The sequence below is a fragment of the Adiantum capillus-veneris genome, chromosome 16, assembly GCF_014529385.1.
Source record: "Adiantum capillus-veneris isolate H3 chromosome 16, ASM1452938v2, whole genome shotgun sequence".
In the NCBI taxonomy this organism is placed as follows: Eukaryota; Viridiplantae; Streptophyta; class Polypodiopsida; order Polypodiales; family Pteridaceae; genus Adiantum; species Adiantum capillus-veneris.
The window spans coordinates 109,539,153-109,552,478 of record NC_140946.1 but is presented as its reverse complement, the minus strand read 5'-3'; positions in this window follow the sequence as shown (position 1 = coordinate 109,552,478).

Below are 13,326 nucleotides of genomic sequence, written 5' to 3'. Positions count from 1 at the left end.
CTCAATGCACCATGGTATTGGCCCCCATGATGTCATTCCTTGCACAGAAGGCTAAATTTATGTTGGAGACATCCTACACGTAGGATGTCTTTTTCATCAGAATTACATGAAACTTGTTCTCTGGGTTGTCCTTGGCCTATGGAACATGGCCCTGTTCTTGGATTTGAATTTGGACAAGATTTGATGCTTGTAAGGCTTTGTGAGGTGTTTTTGGGCTCAAAAAGTGTATCTCGAAGGTGTTGGGGGTCAAAAGTGAGTAGAATGGCTTCAAACTTGTCATATGGGCTCTTGATGATGAGGTAATTAAATCTGGAATGATAAAACATCCCTTCCATGCCAAAAGGTCCATTAGACATCCTACGCGTAGGATGTCTGTTTCATCCTTTTTTCTCCCTGACCACACAGATTGTTTGTTGATGTGTATGTGAGTGTGTTGTGCAAGTTTCATGAGATTTGGACAAGATTTGGTAGGTCAATGGCCCATTATTGCCTCTATGCCCTAACTTTGCATTTTTCCATGCATATGAGGTCAAATCTGGTCCAAATGTGATGAAGCTTGGTGTATGGCTTGTAAATGTCATTCAGAACATGTGCATGACAAAAATTGTTGAGGTTTGTGCCAAAAAGTTCCCTTGAGACATCCTACGCGTAGGATGTCTGTTGGTGATTTTTTCAGTGCTAGTGCTCCAAGTGCTTGCCCTTTGCCCCCCTAAGTCCCTTTTGAGCCTAATTTCAACAAAAAAGTCAAATGGATAGAGTATAACTCCCTGTGTTGACTTCAGAGCCTCCGAGCCGTTTTCTGACTTTTGGAGTGTTTTTTGGCGATGAAATTTCTCGATGTTGGTCTCCATAGCTTCCCGATCCCTTGGGGATCCTTGCCGTATGGTTTTTGTCGACTTTGGATTCACCGGAGCTCTATTTGGCAATTTGTCGCTCTAGAAGCACCCGTGGTTGCATTTACATACCTTTGATGATTTGTGGTGGTCTTCCACCATAGGACTTGGTTGTTGATGGTCTAGGAAAGCCGCTCGTGAAGTTTGGTGGCAAACGGACTTGCGGTTTGGCCGCAAGTGCATTTTGACGCTTTATGTTAGACTTGTCGAGCATGTCGAGATGCTCCTACCCATGAATTTTGGTAGCATTTGGTCGCCATTTCGCCGATTTCCCATTTGGTGGCCTCTTGTGGGTTTCTGGGAATTAGGGTTTTCCCGATGGTTTCCCACTGCCTTTGGCTATCCAGGACTGGTCTCCTAAACTAGGGTAAGCTGCCGATGAAGTCTTGTTGCTTTCGGGTTAGCCGTTAGGCCGCCGTCTCTACTTGCAGGTCTCTACCGCTCGCTTTGTGTGTGACCCCTACGCTAGTTTTCGTGACATAACGACAAACATGCGTGAAAAGCTCAAGGTGGTGAGCCTACCTCTCATGTCTGGAGCTCCTCAGGTAGTCGTGTGTGTTGTAGAAGCTATTGGAAAGTCGATCCGCTCTAGGTGGCAGAAGCTTTCTCCACAAAGTCAATAGTGAAAATGAGCTAAAAATAGGGTGAAAATTTCTTATAATAGAGGTCCCCGAACCACTTTTCATGAAATTTGATATGTGCTCCTATCTTCTTGGAAGATGCGGTTTAGGCTCAAAAATTTCTTGATTTGGACTCCGTTTGCTCTATTTACAAGAAATTTGGTATTTCGGTCAAAACCTGGCCAAAACACGCTTTCCGCTCCAGTCTCATAATTGCACCCCCACTGTACCATAGGTTTTCCTATAGTCACTGCTCATCACCATATTTTTTGTTTTTCATTACGACTGTTTTTCACCTGCCTTTTGTATTTTTGAAGTTTTTCTGCCGAAAATTAGCAAAATTAAAAGGAAAATAGCAAATCAAACCCAAAAAATCCCCAAAAATCATAATAAATCACAAACATCACCGCAACGCATTATATACACTCACATGCAAATTTTATGGCCAGATTTCTCCGTTTTACCAATATTTTGTCCGAAAAATGACTATTTCTACTTATATATACACACCTAGGGGCTTGATTTGGCGTTTGGCCCCATATACCTGTAGATTCATGCTGTATAAGGGCATATGTGCTTGGGTTACTCCAGAAAATTTCACAACCAAACAAAAACCCTTAAAATAGTCGAAAATCATAGCCCTTTTTTGTTGTTTCTGTCATTGGTTCCGCATTTGAGAGTGCCTCTAGAATGCCTCCCCCCCTCCTAGTCGGAGTCCTCCTGGACGACAAGGTTCAGCCTCGGAGTATGTGCCGTGCATAGGTTGAAAAAGCTAATGCCTGGCCGATTAATGTGGCCCTATTTTATGCATACTCGGTCAATGCATGGAAAAATTAATGCTGTGCAAGAGAAGGGAATAAGCAAAATGCTTATTGGCATTTGCCGTCGAGGTTTCCTGCTTTCTTTGCAAGTAAAAGTTGTAACTCTACTGCTCTCTGTTTAATTGTCTTTTTGGCAAGAAGCAATTGCTTTGCCGACACTGTTGATGGAGTCGTGGCTGTGTCTAAGGATAGAATTGGCTGGGATGTAATGGCTATGAGCCTTATGGCTATGGCTTTCCACTGGTATTTTGTTGCTGTCGATTTTGGTAGATGGTTTGTCTCTTTCTTGTTTGCCACTGGTTTGTCTTTCATCTGCGTCCACATATGTCTGTTCTCCTTTTTGAAATGCAGCTGTCGGCCTTCCATTGTTGCTTGTATTGCAGGTAGTTGCTTTTGCTTTGGTATCCAAATGTGATTGACATTTGGGTTATGGCTAAGCAATTTCTTTGGGATCCACATTCGTTTTATGCCCTTGGTTTGGGGTTGAATCGTCTGCTTTGTTGGAATCCGTTTGTTACATTGTTGTTTTTATGCCATTGCATTTCTATCCTTCCGCATCCATACTTGTTTACCTTGTTTTGGTAGCCTAGATTTTTGCATTGTGGCCGGTGACCTCATCTGTCTGTAATTATCATGGTTGGCTTTTACCTGATATTTGGTCTCGGGTTTCTTGTTGTTCATTGATGGCATTCACAATGGTGCTCCACTTTTTTGTTGTTGTCGCAGAAGCCGTCTTTTTGCAATGCGTTCTTGTGCTTCGGCTTGAGCTTCCTCCCGTACTCTCTCTTTTTCCTTCATTCGTTGTTTTCCTTGATGAATTTGTTGGAGCATATTCTGTGTGAGTGGTAGATGATACCTCCTCAGTCGACATCCACTAATCCAGTTTGGCATTTCTTCACCTGCTAATGTAGCAAGCTTGACAGCTCCACTTTGCGATAGATCACTAATCACAAATGGTCCCAGTCCTCGCTTTTTAAGTTTCTTGGCATGTTGTTTTAAGGTATAAAAAAGTACGTAATCACCTATTTTAAACTCTTTGGTACGCACATGCTTGTCAAACAATTCCTTTTGTCTTCTCTTTTTAGCATAGATTGACGCGCCATCTCGTTAGCGGAGTTCATCTAGATTTTCAAGATCATCAATCCTTGAAGAGATCTCATGCCCTGTCCATTCCAAGCTTGTTGCTACTCGTAGAGTTGGGATTAAAAACTCTATGGGTAGTATAGCATTTAGGCCAAACACCATGTTGTATGGTGTTGTTACTATTGATGTTTTGTAAGCTACCCTCTATGCCCATAGTGTTGAGTGTAGCTGCTGATCCCAATCTGTTCTTGATTTTGACACTATTTTGGTGAGAATCGTGCATAGTGTTTTATTTGTGGCCTCAGCTTGCCCATTGGCCTGTGGATGGTATGGTGCTGATTTCCTATGTATGACCATGAATTCTTCTAGCATATATTCAATGACTTCATTGAGAAAATGTGTTCCACGGTCACTGACAATTTCTATTGGTAACCCGTAACGTACAAAAACATTCTCATACAAAAATTGTGCCGTGGTGCGTGCATCAGCTTTATGTGTTGCTTTGGCTTCGACCCATTTTGTGAGATAGTCCGTGGCCACAATGATATATTGGGTATGGGTGCGATATGCAGGGGGTGATATAGGTCCCACAAAATCAATGCCCCACTTTACAAATGCTCTTGCCCCCATCATTGGCCATAATGGCATCTTGTCTCTTTTTATTGGTATCTTTGTGCGTTGACATGCATCACAACGCTTTACAAACTCTTCGGCATCCATGTGCAATGTAGGACACCAAATTCGTGCGGTTAAGACAATTTTTGTCGTCTTATCGCCCGAAAAATGGCCTCCACTTATTCCGCTATGTGCATGTTCTAGAATCAGTAGGTATTCGCTTTCACTTGCACAGATTCTAAGTTGATTGTCCTTCCCCCGCTTATCGAGTTGATTCCCAATTAACTGAAAGTCACGAGCTTCCAGCTCTATAGCTTTTTCCCATGCTCTTGTGATGTTCTCAGGGAACGTCCTGGTGGTTAAGAAGTCAATGATATATTGACTCCATGCAGGTGCTATGTTTACTTGAAACAAAGTTGCGTGGTCCACTGGTCGTTTGGCACTACATACTATACAACTGGTAACATAGGAATGTGTGTCAGCATACATAGTTGGCCAATAAACCCCTAACTGTTTCAGTCTCTGGTGTGTTTTCACTGTTGAACAATGAAATGCACAACCCTGGACATGTGCCTCTTCAAGGTAGCACTCGAATTCTTCCTGATTTATACATAATCGTAGGATTAGGTCCGATCCAAGATGATACAGCCGTCCTGCTATCAACTAGATTTTTTTTGTTTATCGAATTGTTTGCTGTTTGGATCTGCATTCCGTATCATCAAATTCACTTCCGAAGGAAAGAATGCTAACAATTTCCTGAGACCATTTGGGTACCATTTCAATGTTGAAAAGATAAGCATCTGGTAAGTCATCATCTACTCCTTCAGGAGCTTCCCCGTTGTGTATCCTTGAAAGATGATCTACTCGCAGATGGGTTTTAAACCCGTTTTGACCACCACTGTGAAGTCAAATTCTAGCAATATAATAAACCATCGTACGATTCTCCCTGTATTGCAAGGTTTATTTACTAGGTACAAAAGAGCTTGATGATCCGTGAAGAACATAAATTTGTTTGCAAGCAAATAATGCCAAAAAAAATTTACAACATAAATCATTCCTAATCCTTCCCTCTTGGTGGTTGTGTAGTTCTTTTCTACACTGTTTAACTGTCGGCTCGCATAGCAAATCGGAAAATCCATTGTTCCGTCTCCAGGTTGAGCTAGAATACTTCCAATGGCATATGCTGAAGCATCAATGTGCACATGGAATATCTTTTCCCAATCTGGTGCCTTTAGTACAGGTGTTGATATAAGGTTTTCCTTCAGCTTTTGGAATGAAATTTCACACTCCTCGGTCCACTCGAAATTGACTAGCAAACGGTACAGAGGTTGTGCAATAACCGCATACATGTATATGAACCTTCGATAATAACCGCAGTGCCCCATGAAGGATTGCACTTGTTTCGCATTAGTAGGCTTGGGCAGGTCTACAATGACTTTGACTTTGTCTAGGTCTGTGGTTATGCAATTTCTTGAGACAATGTGTCCTAAGATTCGTCCTTGCTTAACCATAACTACACACTTTTCCGGGTTAAGGCAGATTCGATATGTCCTGCACTTCTCAAAGACCTTTTGCAAATGGTCCATATGATCCTCTCGCAGAAGAGAGTGCACACACAGGTCATCCATGTAAATTTCTAAGAATATTCTTAGGTATTCCTTGAATGCGTGAGTCATTAACCTCTGGAAAGTGGCTGGTGCATAAGTTAAGCCAAATGGCATAACTCGATACGCATAAATCCCCCATTCTGTGGTGGCAAACACTGTTTTGTGTTGATCTTCCCGTGCTATTGCGAGTTGGTTGTATCCTGAAAACCCATCCAGAAAGAAATAAGCCCGTTTCCCGGCCACTCGCTCAAGTACATGTTCTGTGATTGGCAAGGGATAATTATCCCTTATGGTTGCTGCATTCACCTTCTTGAGGTTTACACACACTCGCAGTTTTCCATTCTTTTTGGGAACTACCACAATGGGTGACACCCAATCTGTATGTTCAATCTCATAGATGAATTCCGCTTCCATCAGTTTATCAATTTCTTCTTTGATTCGTTTAGAAAATGTGTCATTATATGTATAAGGACGTTGTTTGCTAGGTTTTGCATCCGATTTCAAAGGAATTGTATGTTGGCATATCATTGGATCAACTCCTTTGAGGTCTTTGTAGGACCAATCGAACACATATTTATACTTCTTGAGAAGTTGTGTTAGCTGTGCTTCCTCCTCAGGCTCTAAATCATTAGCTATATAGACCGGCTGAGGCTTTTCACCTGGTTCTGCGAGGTTTATCTTTTTTGCATTTTCAGGCCCATCGTAAGATTCTTGGTTGGTTCTCTCCCTGATTGGTGGTGTCATGATGATTTTTCTGTCCTGGATAGTAAACTTCCGATAGTGTGATGGTACGTTCATGTTCCCCTTTTCTGACTCCCCTTTACTATCACTATCTTCTTCAATAGTCCATATCTCTCTTAGAGACCGTTTCAGTTCTTGGTATTTCTGTTTACGCTCTAGTTTGGTCCACTCTTGGTCTTTTGTTGTTTCTCTTTTTGATTTTTCAGATTCTTGTTATGTTGTTTTGGTTTTAGCTTTTCGTACTTGTTTTGTTTCCTCTCGCGTTCTTTCTTTTCGATTTTTTGAGAATTTTCCTGATATTTAATCTTTCACACAATCCTTTGCTTTTACAAGCATCAAATAGTGAGTTTTACCTTTTATCCTGGGCATCAGGTTCTCCCTCGCTTTGTTTCTTGCTCTTTTCCTCCTATGGCGTTCTTGGCGTCTAGGGTATTGATTAGCAAAATCATAAAACTTGATATTCTCGGTTTCATTCCCACACTCACTTGAGGTGTCTGAACACTCATTATCTGCATCATCATTTACTTCCAAATGTTCAGAGGAGTTGTAAAACTCTTCTTGTTCCGGAGGTTCTGCCGTCTCTTTTTCTGGTACAACGCTTACCATGTAATAGGGTAGCACATCATAGCCCTCCTTATCGCAAAATTTTGTTGTTGGACTGTCGGTAATGGTACAGACATCCAATGTTGCCAGTATGTGCTCCCATTCTAGAGGTTCCAAGGAATCTTCAGGGAAAGGTTCCGGAATATACTCCTTGTCCTCAATTGCTCTTTCTAAGACGCATTCCTCTTTTATTAAGCTTCCACAATGTGAAGCTCCGCACATCCATAACTCTTTTGGTTTCCCTAAACATGCTGGTAGTTCCGATCCTGCTACTGTAGCCGAATCAAACTCTTCCACTGGTGTTTGGTTTACATCTTTGTAACTATGGTCTTTAAGGTGTATTTTAGTTGTCGTCTCGCCATGTCTGAGGTATATGTGGTCATAACACCAATCTTGGACCATCTTCAGTTGTCGCATGAATGGTCATCCCAAGATGATCTCATAATTGTTCTTTTTGTCGAAATTGACTATTGCAAATGTATGCTCATACTCGATTCCGCACGAAGTGACAATTACTTTTTCTAAGAGTCATAGAGGCTTTTCCATGAACCCATCTGCGAATTGCAGTTTCATTCTGGTAACCCTCAAAGCTGGTTTTCCCCATTTTTTCCAAATTTCTTTGGTGGCGATAGCAACCCCTGCTCCACTGTCAAGAATAGCCTTGGAAACTACTCCTTGGAATTCTACCGGTAGCGTGGTGTTTCCGTCTTCTCCCTCGCAATATTCTCCAACCTTATTCAATGGTACTGGCCTAGTGTTTAGATTAGGCCTGTCCAACTCCCTGATCCCTTCTTGTAGCTTCAAGGTGGGGTCTTTCACTCCAAATTTTTCTAGGCATTTTCCCACTGTGGTCCACATGTTTGGCCTTAACCTTAGGAGTTCTGCTAACGTGATTGTGCATGCCACCGGGGTGGATAACAACTCAATCAATCCTTGTGAATCCATCACCTTGTTAGAAGAAAGTCTATGAGATGGAATTGCTCTCACTTCCGACTTAGCTTCGCACTCTCCCAGGTAAGAGGGTAAAGTTCTCAAAGAGTCTGGTTGGCTATGTCCCGAACTAATAGATCCTTGGTCTCCCCCTTGTGAATGTATCTCAAGGTCCATCTGCGATCTTGCCTCAAATTCTTCAATAGGAGGTAAGATCACATTCTTTTCTTTTCTCGTGCTATTCATGGGGTTACTCATCCTATTAGCCTTGTTGGACTCACGGATTTGCTTCCACAGATCATCTAGACCGTTACCGTCCTTACCCATTTCTGCCAATATTTTAGGCTGGAACCCGTCACTTGCCCCATCAGTGGTATTTGGCACTATGATAGGCTCTCCTCTAGACTCATATTCATTAATGATTCTTTCCTTTGTTTCCTCATGTCTCTAATGTTGGTTGGATAGGGGTTGGAGCTGGTGCTTCGTGACAATTTGCAGGTTTACCCAGTGGTTCTTCCATCAATGATTGAGCCGTCTCAATCATCTTTTTACACATATCCAACCTCTGTTTTTCTATTTCTGCATATGGATAAGTCATCCACCTTTGCTCCTGGGTTTGGTTCTTTTTAAGTCAAGCTTCATAAGATTTTAGAAGCGCATCTAACTGCTCATTTACCTTGTATGCCAGTACAGATCCTCCTGATCCTGCACTTTTGGGTTCTGCTATTTCCTTGGGTGCTATGGCTGCTGTGGTGTGTGAGCTTAAGCTAGCTAGATCCTCTAACCGCTCCAATCTGTTCTTTGTATGTTTCAACTCCTCGGATAGAGTTGTTTGCTCTTGTTCTTTCCTGGCTTTCCTATGCGCCTTTCTAGCTTTCCAAGTGCTTCTCTGATTTTTTGTTTCTGAACTTTGGGCATCGGTTTTTGGCCCTTCAACTATGGGTTCGTTCGTCCTTCTTTGGGCTTGGGCTCGTGTTACCATCTGAATAGGTATGATTGTTTCATTTTTCGATCCCCCACTGGAAGGTACTATTTCTAACATGTTCAAGGTGGTTTTTGCTCCTTTGCTCGGGTTTTTCGGGCAATCGGGAATCAAGTGAGTAATTCCACATTCTGGGCAATACGCATTGACTCTAATGATTTCATCATGAGGACAGTCTCTCAGCCAATGGTCTCCTCCACACTTGTAAAACAGGGTCCCTTGGGTTGTTGAGGTGCTCCTTGAGCCCCTCTTTGTTGGTAAGCATGTCTCTATCCGCCCATGCCTCCATTGGCTATGAACATCAGTGTTCGTTCATCTAAGCTATATCTTCCTTCTCCTACAGCATGTGCAGCAGTTGGTGGTCCTTGATTCCCTATCATGCTCCATGGTTCTGGTGTCGAGGGTTCTTCCGGTGGATAATAGACAGGGTTTGCCGCATATCCATTGGGATCTTCATAATAAGCATGCATAGGCACCAAAGCCTATGTATCTGATACCAACTGGTGGTAATCCTGGTAGGGGTGGTTGTTGCCCCAACACCGGTTGTGGTTTTTCTACACCTATAGGTCCTGGTAAGTTTTCTGCTTGATATCTAGGTATCGGTGGAACTTGAGGGGAAGCTACTGGAGATTGGGGAGCGTAAGGTCTCTCCCTCACATATCCCTTGTTATAATAACATTCCTCGGTCCCATGGTTTGTCCATTTTTATTCAATAACACACCACTTGGACTGTTTAGCCTGGGGTTTGGCGTACAAGTTGATCTTTTTTAGCACTTCATCTACGAGCTACTCCTGGTTTACCGCTATTTCTCCTTTCAGTGCTGTCTTAGAAGACTTGCTTCCACTTTGTTGTGAAGATGAATCGTCATCAATGTCCTTGAACTCCCCTTCTTTGTAGACTGCACAATTGTCCACAAGGTACAGAGCCTCCTTGGTCAACTCATTCAACGTCGTGCTCCTCTTCATATGTAAGTCTTTCTGGAGATCTGCATTCCTTAGTCCTTGGATGAATATCAGCATAAGTCTAGACTAAGTTGGCAGTTCTTCCACAGGACAGAACTTAACATATCTTTTTAGTCTTAGGGATACCTTTAGTACAGATTCTCCATCTTTCTGTTTGAATTTATGGATTTGTGAGACGGTATTATGAGCTATTCCCCTTTGAGATAATTCCTCAATAAACTCGTCAAACACTTCCTCCATCGACTCAAAGTCTCTACGCTCCACAGAGTCAAACCAAGTTGCAGCATCATCCTCTAGGGTTAGTCCAAACCCTGCGACTTTGTTGGAATTAGGGTTGCAGAGAAACACACACAACTTGGAGAAGACGAAGGAAGTTCAAGGCACACAATAGAGAGTGTGTTACTTAGTGTGCAATGGAAAGATCGATAGCCCTAGAGTGATGGGCGTATATACAATGCACGGGGGAAAAAACCTCCTAAAGAGGGAAAAAATGCCCCGGCGGTCCTAGTGTGTTCACACACATCACTACCACATGTATATGGTAACAAATCCCCCCTAGAGTGATGCGGTGAACGAGAGCTGGCACATGAGTAAAGGGAAGTTCCATGCCCTGAGGACAGGATCAGTCCACAAAGGGGAGTAAGCCCAAAGCTTTGCGTAAAGCTTCAAGCTTCTCACGAGACAATGCCTTTGTGAAAAGATCTACAAGGTTGTCGTGTGTTGGCACATAAGCCAAGCTGATCTCTCTTGTTGAGAGCCTCTCCCTGACATAGTGGTAATGCACCTCAATGTGCTTTGTGCGAGCATGAAAAACTGGGTTCCTCGCAACTGCCAATGCGCTATGACTGTCAGTGTAAATAGTGCTGGCAGTGTCCTGTCCAACACCCAAATCAGCCATAAGGCGTCTGAGCCATACACACTCAACCGTAGCTGTGAAGACTACCCTGTACTCAGCCTCACAACTCGAAGTGGCCATAGTAGGTTGCTTCTTGCTCAACCATGATATACATGAACTGCCAAGCATGAAACAAAAACCACTTGTGGACACTCGCGTGTCAAAACAACCAACCCAATCTGAGTCCGAAAAAGCATGTAAGTTTGGCGGCAATGATCCCCCCTTGGGATAAAACAAGCCAAGATGTAAAGTGCCACTAAGGTAGCGGAAAATCCTTTTGACAGCCTGCCAATGCTTAGACCCTGGACTATGCATAAATCTGCTGACCTGTGAGACTGCAAATTGAATATCTAGCCTCGTGTTGCATACATAAATGAGGCAGCCAACAACAGTTTGATAAAGAGTGACCTTAGCAGGATCACCAGCATCATGTAGACATAGCATCCAAACTTACGTAGCAATGTCTCTATGTAACTTTTCTGACACAAAGCAATACCACCATCACACTGCTTAAACTGTATACCCAAAAAATGATGCAACAGCCCCAAATCTTTCATCTTGAAAGTAGCATTCAAATCAGCCTTAAATTCAGCAATATGTCTCTCATTTGGTCCAGTGATCAGCAAATCATCAACATAAAGAACCACAATGAGAAGTACATCACCCTCACGCTTTACATACAATGTGCTTTCTGCTGGACTGTTACGAAAACCTCGTTTGACCAAATGAGTGTCAGCTTTCTCATACCAAGCACGAGGAGATTGCTTCAACCCATACAAAGCCTTGTTACATTTGCACACTTTTTCCTCTTGTCCTTTTATGACAAAACCACGAGGCTGCATTACATAAACTTCCTCAAATATGTCACCATTTAAGAAAGCAGTAAGAATGTCTGATTGATGTACATCCCAACCAAAATGAGCTGCCAATGCACATAGAAAACGCACAGTAGTCATACGACAAGTGGGAGCAAAAGTCTCTTCATAATCTATGCCTTTTTGCTGTGCATAACCCTTTGCAACAAGTCGACCCTTATGGAGATCAATATCACCATCTGGCTTGCGTTTCAACTTGTAAACCCACTTCATACAAATGGCCTTTTTTCCAGGAGGAAAATCACATAAAGTCCATGTGTCATTTTCTATAAGTGCATCATATTCTGATTGCATGGCAGCCATCCAATTTTCTGAATTCTGTGCTTCATCAAAAGACAGAGGCTCCTCAACATTATGTAAACTAGACACAGCCAAAGCATAACAATCTGATGCATAAGATGCAGGGCGAGAGCCTAAACGAGTACGACTAGACAAAGGTGCATCCAATTTACTGTCACGCAAAGTGTGCACCAGCCATTTTGGCATACCTTTAGCCTGCTCATTTTCAGCCCTTTCCTCATCAAGTACATCATGTACATCTGCATCAGTAATAGGATTATCTAAAACATTTTCAAAAACCCATAGGCTATACATTTGCCTCATTGGAACTTACATTCGTATTTCCACCACTGAAAAGAGGCAACAAAGTGTCATAAATGTCCTGTGAGCTTACATTACTGTCTCTAGTACATGACAACAAGGGCTGAACAGAATCTTCCACAAACACTACATCCCGAGAAACCAGAATACATTTTGTTTGTGGATGATACAACCTGTAACCTTTGCTTTCAGCACTATAACCAACAAAAATACATTTGAAAGCCTTATCATCCGATTTTCTGCGCTGCACTTGTGGCACCAAAGCATATGCCAAACAACCAAAAACACGCATGTGCTCAATAGAAGGCTTTCTATCATGCCATGCTTCATATGGAGTAATAGATTGAAAAGCTTTCGTAGGACACTTGTTTAGTACATAAGTGGCACACATGATGGCCTCAAGCCAAAAAGAATGCTACAAAGCTTGACTTTTGACCATACATCGTGCCATTTCCGTAAGTGACCTAATTTTCCTGTTAGCAACACCATTTTGCTGAGGCGTATAAGGAACTGTACATTGGTGTTTTACCCCACGACTAGCCAAAAATGCATTAAATTCATGAGACATATACCCCCCCCCTCGATCTGAACAGAGGGTGCCCATAGTACATTTCGAGACATTTTTCAGCCATAGCTAGAAATTGTTTGAAGCACATAAAGACTTCGGACTTCGCTTTAAGTGGAAATACCCATGCATGCCTGGAGTAATCATCAATGAAAGTCACGAAGTACAGGTAATTGCCCAAGGATGGAGTTTGCATGGGCCCACAAACATCACTATGCACAAGCTGCAACCTGCATGTGGCCCGAACTGAACCATCCTTTGGAAATTTAGAACGCTGCATCTTACCCAAAATATAGCCTTCACAAATATGTTTGACAGGTGCTTCAAGAGGCGGCAAAGAAGCAACCATATCAGATTTCTGCAAACGCAGCAAACTGGCAAAATTCAGATGACCAAAACGTGCATGCCACAGTTTTATATCTGAAATAGCCCTTGAATCTGCAACAGCATTTGCAAAATTTTGTCCACACTTGTCATACAAAGTGAGCTTATACAGCCCACGACACAAAATCCCAGATGCAACAATTTCATCA